This window comes from Lolium rigidum, chromosome 6 (assembly GCF_022539505.1).
Source record: "Lolium rigidum isolate FL_2022 chromosome 6, APGP_CSIRO_Lrig_0.1, whole genome shotgun sequence".
Lineage (NCBI taxonomy): Eukaryota > Viridiplantae > Streptophyta > Magnoliopsida > Poales > Poaceae > Lolium > Lolium rigidum.
This window is the reverse complement of record NC_061513.1, coordinates 130,567,345-130,576,486: the sequence shown is the minus strand read 5'-3', so window position 1 is coordinate 130,576,486 and position 9,142 is coordinate 130,567,345.

Here is a 9,142-nt window from a genome sequence, read left to right as displayed (position 1 = left end):
TCGGCATCTTGTCCTTGAACCACCGCATGAAGGTTGAGTTCTGCTCTTTGATTATATCTCTGTCCCGAATCCCTCATTGGCCACACACGATCGTGTACGTCGTGGCGTGAAGGTTTTGTGCTCACTACCACCCAAGGATCGGCCACGTCTATGTGTTGTAAGCGCGACTAGGTTTGCTCTTTCAAAGTCGGTCGGCCCTTGGTCGACATGCATTTCGCGGCTACACTGTGGTGACCCCATCGGCGAGCTTCCGAGTGCACGTTCAGGCCCCGGACCCGACGGGATTCTCGATTCTAGATAACTCATGCGAAGGAGATGCACTCTTAAATTGAAAGCCCTTAGCTATGCTTCCGTACGGGCGTGCCCTATTGCGAGCATTACCCTTTGATGACACCATTCATCCTTTGAGCAGCATCATGCATGCGAGGCGTCGGCCCAGTTGGATGATATCCTCCACTGATATGTACCGGTGATGCACCATAACGTCGAAGAATGCGGGCGGAAAGTACATCTCAAGCTCGCACGGTATCACACGATCTCTTCTGTAGCCTTCTAAGTTGCCTCACGCCAAACGAGACTTCCGAGAGATGACGTCGAAAAAGTTGCATAGGCCAAAAAGCGTTTCACGGACGTGCGCGTCCATGATCCCACGGTTGCAACCGGAAGTATCTGCGTCATCAGCACGTGACGTCGTGAGAATTCATCCGCTGAACCTGCGCGCCGCTTTGTCTAGGTACCTGCTTATCTTCCCAGCAATGGCAAGTAAGGAAGTTTCTCTAGGAGACGGTCAACTGCTCGATCTCCCTTCGACTTAGAGTGAAGCACGTGGGGGGCAGTAATATTGATCTTTTGGCCTTTTTGCCCTTGCGATGACTTTGCGTGTCCTCCGCCTCATCATCGTCATAAATCATCAACTGGCATCATCATCATCATCATCATCATTAGGGCGTCCCGTGTAGGCTCCTCCCTGATCCAATTGATTGCAAGTCGTACCTTGCTTTGTTATCTTTGGTCTTCTGCGGCATGTTGAGGAGGGTACCAAGTAGACTCTCACACGTTCTTCGTGATGTGCATGACATCAAGGCTGTGAGGCACACGGAGGATCTTCCGGTATGGCAAGTCCCGGAAAACAGACCTCGTCATCCATACCTTAAACGACTGACTCAGCGCCTTCGCTTCTTTCCGAGGTGGGCACTCTTTCCAATTTTTCAATAGCTGCGTCTATTTGCTGCCGCTTCTCGTACGTGAGTCGTCTTCGTGGTTCGTCTTGACCATCGAACAGATCCTTGCGTTTCCTCCATCGTCGTCCTCGCGAAGCCACCTTCGATGTCCCATGAACACCGTTTTCGAGGACCCAGGATCTTTATCTAGCTGGCGGTGCGTTGTGTCGTCCATGCACCTGGCAGCATGCATTGAATCAAAGGTGGACCTGCCCCGCGACATATCATGAAATGTAGAGAAAGTCGTGCACCGTCGTGAGCAACCGGCTCTCATAGGGGAAATATTCTTACGCGGCGGCGTCCCACGTGTTGGCCGGGGCGCGTCCCATAGCGTGGCTAGCTCCTCTTTCGAAGCCCCATATACAGATTGATGTGGTTCCCACGGATTTATTTCGGCCCTTCAATTAGCATACTCATTTGAATGTACTTCCTCTTCATGCACAACCGAGGGGGAGGTTGTACATCCACACAAACACGGGCAGGAGCTATGCGTGCTGCTTTGGCTGCCAAACGGATTGACTCCATCGGTGCTCGCGCCCAGCCCATATGTTCTAGGATCGTCCCCAAATTCTGGGTACTCGAGGTTCAATGCATTCCCTTGGCTAGCATCGAAGGTGTCTCAACATCATGTCCTTTTTCTTTTCTTCGGATCATACGCGTCATCTTCTCCCTTCCTCATCTCCGCGTGCGACGCATTAGCTTTGCTTGCTTGGGATCCATGAAATGCCGCTGCGGAACGGAGTGATCGGAAAGTACCACACCAACTTCCCGAGGCTTTCTTCCCCTTCTTGTCGTAAACGCCGCACACCGGACATATGGTACCTCCGCGTGCTACGTTCGATAAATGATCTGTCCGTTCAAGCACACATGGTATTTCACATGTGGTAAATCCGGAAAGTTTACACGATTTTCTTGGCCTCCTCGATACTAGTCGGACACGTGTTACCTTTGGGAAGACGTTCCTGCCGAAATAACATGTTGTCGTTGAAGGATGATGTCGGCCATTCTGTGCTTTACCTTATTCTGCGAGCCATGGAGCGTTACTTTCGGGGAAAGTGGCATCCTCCGGCCACCTCCTTCATACACTGGAGGAGCTTGCGCCTACCTCCGGCTTGATCCATCTCGGCTTTCTCTCGGGCGGCAGCTCGTGCGTTACTCGGTGCGCCGAGGAAGTAGCTCTTGAAGATAAGGGTCACACCCAGGTCACCATCGGCCTGATGGTCCGCCGCCTTCATCTTTTCATGATCGCACATGATGACCTCCATCTTGATCTTCCTCATCACCAGGTCCAGAAGGATCTCCTACATTGTGACTGCATGATCACCTCCGGGATCTTCTTACTATTCGATCACAGCCAGATCTTCTACATCCTGACTCGCCTCCTTCCTTATTTGTTGTTGAAATCCCATGGACCAAATTAGCAATGTCATCTTTCGCCGCCTTCCACCGATAGCCATCCATGAAGCCACGCGCGTTTTTAAGGTGGTCCCGCATCACTATATTCGGCTTTAGGGTTCCATGGCGGCTCGTCTGCATTGCACTCTTCGACACTGGACAGATCTTATCTCCTTTGGTTATTTCGGACCATCTGGTGCCGCGCGCTTTCAAAAACCTAGACTCATCGGCTTCTGCCTTCATCATGCGTGACCATGGTCAGCCTCGCGTGGTACAGAGAAAATGGATATCTTAGCATACCAAAAGAAAATTTTGGCATGACCTTCCCTAAAATAGGACATATGTATATGCGTAGTATGCCCAACATTCGCAAACGGAAATGAATCAACGTTTTCGGCAAAATATTGGCAACTCAAAAAAGCCCGCATTTCAAATCCCTATAAACAAAAGCATGCAACACATGTGTGGAGGCTTCGCATATACAACACATGTAGATCCGGAGGCTTAAACGCCACAACACACATGCACGTGACGCTTCGCATACAACACACATGCACGTGGATCTGGAGGCTTCATACAACACACATGGATCCGGAAACTGGCATACAACACACATGCACGTGTGCAAGACGATCATATCGGAACCGGTCACACACAAAGCATAAAACCAACAAAGTTACCGATACGGCGAGACCTAGAGTGTTGGATGAGGTAAAAGTTGAGATTGGTAAAGTAGGGTATTGAGCTAAAAACTTCACCATTACTTATCTATGAAAGAAAATTAAGTTTACCAACTTAATTTTGGTGAATGAAAAGAGAGTGAAAATGAGGTGGGAAGGAGGGGCAACACGACCAGATCAGATTTGGTGGGAGGTGGTGGTGGAAAGGTGTTTGGGAAAGTGGGTGGCACATGTGAGTGGAGGGGTTAAAAGCAGGGTCCCCGAGGTTAAGCGGTGGCACCCGCGAGCCGTGCGCCCTTGCTAGGGTGACATAGCAATGGCGCATTGCTACGTGGTGCTGTAGCACTAAACTCTCATCTCTAAATGGGCTACAGCCCTCCTAAACGATTAGCGCACATAAGGACATGCGCCATGGGTAACCCTGTAGCGATTGGCGCACCACCTAAGTGCGCCATTGCTAAGCCCTATCATCTCTAAATGGGCTGCGGACACGTCCTAGCAGTGGCGCACCTCATAACATGCGCCATAGGTAAGAAATGTAGCGATGGCGCACCTGACGTGTACCACTAGTTTGGGGGAGGGAGAATTTGGACTCCTGTCACCACTTATGGCGCACCACAATCGAGGTGCGCCACTACTACTTTTGTAACAGTGACCTGCGATTTGTGGTGCGCCCGCGCTAGAAATGTGAGTGGCGCACGGCATTCTCAACGAAAATATTCTCGGAATCGGACGAAATCAACGCCAGAGTTCCTATTTTCCCCGGAAGCATCCGAGAACACACGAGAAGGACCGGAGAGGGGGCCACGGGCCCACCACACCACTAGCCTGGCGCGGCCTAGGGGGGCGCGCCCCCTAGGGTGTTGGCCCGCCCTTCGACCCCACAGCGCCGCCTCTTCGCCTATATAAAGCCCCTGGATCGGAAAACCCGATACCAATTGACGAAACCCACGAGAAACCTGCCGGAGCCGCCGCCATCGCGAAGCCAAGATGCGGGGACGGGATCTACGTTCCGGCACCCTGTACGGAGCGGGGAAGTGCCCCGGAAGGCTTCTCCATCGACACCGCTGCCATCTCCACCGCCATCTTCATCACCGCTGCTGCTCCCATGAGGAGGAGTAGTTCTCCATCGAGGCTCGGGGCTGTGCCGGTAGCTATGTGGTTCATCTCTCTCCTATGTAGTTCAATACAATAATCTCATGAGCTGCCTTACATGATTGAGATTCATATGATGATGCTTGTAATCTAGATGTCATTATGCTAGTCAAGTGAGTTTTACTTATGTGATCTCCGGAGACTCCTGCGTCCCACGTGTGTAAAGGTGACGAGTGTGTGCACAGTGTGGGTCTCTTAGGCTAGATTTCACGAGAATACTTATTCACTGTTGAATGGCATAGTGAGGTGCTTATTTATATCTCTTTATGATTGCGGCATGTTGTATCACAATTTATCTATGTGCTACTCTAGTGATGTGTTATTAAAGTAGTTTTATTCCTCCTGCATGTGTGCAAAGGTGACGGTGCGTGCACCGTGTTAGTACTTGGTTTATGCTATGATCATGATCTCTTGTAGATTATGGAGTTAACTATTGCTATGATAATATTGATGTGATCTATTCCTCCTACATATGCATGAAGGTGACAGTGTGCATGCTATGCTAGTACTTGGTTTAGTAGCTTTGATCTATCTTACACTAAAGGTTACTTAAACATGAGCATTATTGTGGAGCTTGTTAACTCCGGCATTGAGGGTTCGTGTAATCCTACGCAATGTGTTCATCATCCAACAAAAGTGTAGAGTATGCATTTATACGTGTACGTTATGTGATCAATGTTGAGAGTGTCCACTAGTGAAAGTGTAATCCCTAGGCCTTGTTCCCTAAAATTGACATACTCGAGTTGTTAAGGCTTATAAGTATTCTTTACCTCCCCTTGTGTCGAATCAATAAATTTGGGTTTTACTTCCCTCGAAGACTGCTGCGATCCCCTATACTTGTGGGTCATCAACGCTCCAAGCAAAGTACATAAGATGTGATGGAATAAAAATATAGTTTCACTAGAGGAACCTGATAATGTTGTCGATGAAGAAGGGGATGCCTTGGGCATCCCCAAGCTTAGACGCTTGAGTCTTCTTGATATATGCAGGGGTGAACCACCGGGGCATCCCCAAGCTTAGAGCTTTCACTCTCTTTGATCATGTTGTATCATCTCCCTCTCTTGATCCTTGAAAACTTCCTCCACACCAAACTCAAAACAACTCATTAGAGAGTTAGTGCACAATCAAAATATACATGTTCAGAGGTGACATAATTATTCTTAACACTTCTGGACATTGCACAAAGCTACGGAAAGTCAATGGAATCGAAAAATCCATCAAGCATATGAAAACAGGCAATGCGAAATAAAAGGCATAATCTGTCAAAACAGAACAGTTCGTAAAGACGAATTTTATTGAGGCACCAGACTTGCTCAAATGAAAATGCTCAAATGGAATGAAAGTTGCGTACATATCTGAGGATCACTCACGTAAATTGGCATAATTTTCTGAGTTATCTACAGAGAATTTTGCCCAGATTCGTGACAGCAAAGAAATCTGTTTCTGCGCAGTAATCCAAATCTAGTATGAACCTTACTATCAACGACTTTACTTGGCACAACAATGCACAAAACTAAGATAAGGAGAGGTTGTTACAGTAGTAAACAACTTCCAAAACACAAATATAAAATAAAGGTACTGTAGTAAAAACATGGGTTGTCTCCCATAAGCGCTTTTCTTTAACGCCTTTCAGCTAGGCGCAGAAAGTGTGTATCAAGTGTTATCGAAAAATGGTGAATCTACAGCGGGGTGTGGAGTTTTCTCAACTATGCATTTTATCTTTTCTATGTAAGTTCCAGAGGCTCCCTTTTCATTACCCTTAGGCTTGCTACTCTCATCAAACAAATCTTCAGGAACAATCCAATCAAAATTCTTTTCTAGCGCCTCGCACATTCCCAAGAGCTTGCAAGGTATTGATGTTTTAATATCCCCCTCATAATTAACTTCATTAGTGTACTTTTGTCTATCTTTTTCCATCTTCTCAAGGGTACTGGCAAAGTTGGTATAAGAGCCTAGCATATTATATTTAGTGAAGACTTTTCTAGCTTCTATTGCTATTCCCCCAAATTATTTAAGAAGGGTTTCTAATACAAAATCTTTCTTTTCTCCTTCTTCCATATCACTGAGTGTAAGGAACATATGTTGAAGTACAGGATTAAGATTAACAAATCTAGCTTCTAACGCGTGTACTAAAGAAGCAACAACAATTTCATAAGTAGGAGCAAGTTCTACCAAGTGTCTATCGTCAAAATCTTCAACCGTACTAATATGAGTGAAAAAATCTTCTATATTATCTTTCCCGAGGATAGACCCTCGGCCTACCGGTACATCTTTAAGAACAAACTTAGGAGGAAACATGATGAAATAAGTAAAGTAGGTGCAAGTAACTAATTTTTTTATGTTTTTGATATAGAGTGCAAGACAGTAAATAAAGTAAAGCTAGCAACTAATTTTTTTTTTGTGTTTTGATTTAGTGCAGCAAACAAAGTAGTAAATAAAATAAAGCAAGACAAAAACAAAGTAAAGAGATTGGGATGTGGAGACTCCCCTTGCAGCGTGTCTTGATCTCCCCGGCAACGGCGCCAGAAAAAGAGCTTGATACGCGTACAGCACGCGTCCGTTGGGAACCCCAAGAGGAAGGTGTGATGCGTACAGCGGCAAGTTTTCCCTCGGTATGAAACCAAGGTTTATCGAACCAGTAGGAGCCAAGAAGCACGTTGAAGGTTGATGGCGGCGAGATGTAGTGCGGCGCAACACCAGGGATTCCGACGCCAACGTGGAACCTGCACAACACAATCAAAGTACTTTGCCCCAACGAAACAGTGAGGTTGTCAATCTCACCGGCTTGTTGTAACAAAGGATTAGATGTATAGTGTGGATGATGATTGTTTGCAGAGAACAGTAGAACAATTGCAGTAGATTGTATTTCAGATGTAAAGAATAGGACCGGGGTCCACAGTTCACTAGTGGTGTCTCTCCCATAAGATAAATAGCATGTTGGGTGAACAAATTACAGTTGGGCAATTGACAAATAGAGAGGGCATGACCATGCACATACATGATATGATGAGTATTGTGAGATTTAATTGGGCATTACGACAAAGTACATAGACCGCTATCCAGCATGCATCTATGCCTAAAAAGTCCACCTTCAGGTTATCATCCGAACCCCTTCCAGTATTAAGTTGAAAACAACGAGACAATTGCATTAAGTATGGTGCGTAATGTAATCAATAACTACATCCTCGGACATAGCATCAATGTTTTATCCCTAGTGGCAACAGTACATCCATAACCTTAGAGGTTTCTGTCACTCCCCCATATTCACGGAGACATGAACCCACTATCGAGCATAAATACCCCCTCTTGGAGTTACTAGCAAAAACTTGGCCAGAGCCTCTACTAATAACGGAGAGCATGCAAGATCATAAACAACACATAGATATAAATTGACAATCAACATAACATAGTATTCTCTATCCATCGGATCCCAACAAACGCAACATATAGTATTACAGATAGATGATCTTGATCATGTTCGGCAGCTCACAAGATCCGACAATGAAGCACATAAGGAGAAGACAACCATCTAGCTACTGCTATGGACCCATAGTCCAGGGGTAGACTACTCACTCATCACTCCGGAGGCGACCATGGCGGTGTAGCGTCCTCCGGGAGATGATTCCCCTCTCCGGCAGGGTGCCGGAGGTGATCTCCTGAATCCCCCGAGATGGGATTGGCAGCGGCGGCGTCTCTGGAAGGTTTTCCGTATCGTGGCTCTCGATACTGGAGGTTTCGCGACGAAGGCTATTTGTAGGCGGAAGGGCAGGTCAAGGGGCGTCACGAGGGGCCCAGATGACAGGCCGGCGCGGCCAAGGGCTGGGCCGCGCCGCCCTATCATCTGGCCACCTCGTGGCCCCACTTCGTTATCTCTCCGGTCTTCTGGAAGCTTCGTGTGAAAATAGGCCCCTGGGCGTTGATTTCGTCCAATTCCAAGAATATTTCCTTACTAGGATTTCTGAAACCAAAAACAGCAGAAAACAGCAACTGGCTCTTCGGCATCTCGTTAATAGGTTAGTTCCAGAAAATACATCAATATGACATAAGGTATGCATAAAACATGTAGATATCATCAATAATGTGGCATGGAACATAAGAAATTATCGATACGTCGGAGACGTATCACCACGCGTCAACAATGGCACGTCTTCCACTTCTGCACCGCAACACGCGTCCTCGAGTCTAACCTTGGAAATTCAGATATACTCAGGTGTACCCTCGAGTCATATACTAGCATTTTTGTGTGCTCAGTTTTCCCCTTGGGTGCTAATACTGGCTAGTGCAATATACTCAGTTTTACCCTCAAGTGGCTGGTCAACATAGAGTCAATAAATGGGATTAACCAGTTAAATGAGTTATTTAATGTGCAAAAATTCCGAAAAAGAGTGGCACTTACTCATGGAGTCTTTACCACAAGTTGCCACTTCTCAAATCATAGATAAATCATAGATAAATCAAGTTTTACCACAAATTGCCACTTCTCAAATCACCTAGTAGCTATGAAGGTGCATGGTTTTCCACAATAAGCCCTACCCAAAACAGACTTTCCCCAAAACATACTTTGTCCGAATGAGGCCATAATTTTCACACTCATGTATATTTGTATTGCAAATAGTTTGAGGTAGGCCAAGATGAGTTTCATTGTACAAAACACGCATTTTTCATTTTTTAAATCTCATATTTGAATCCCTT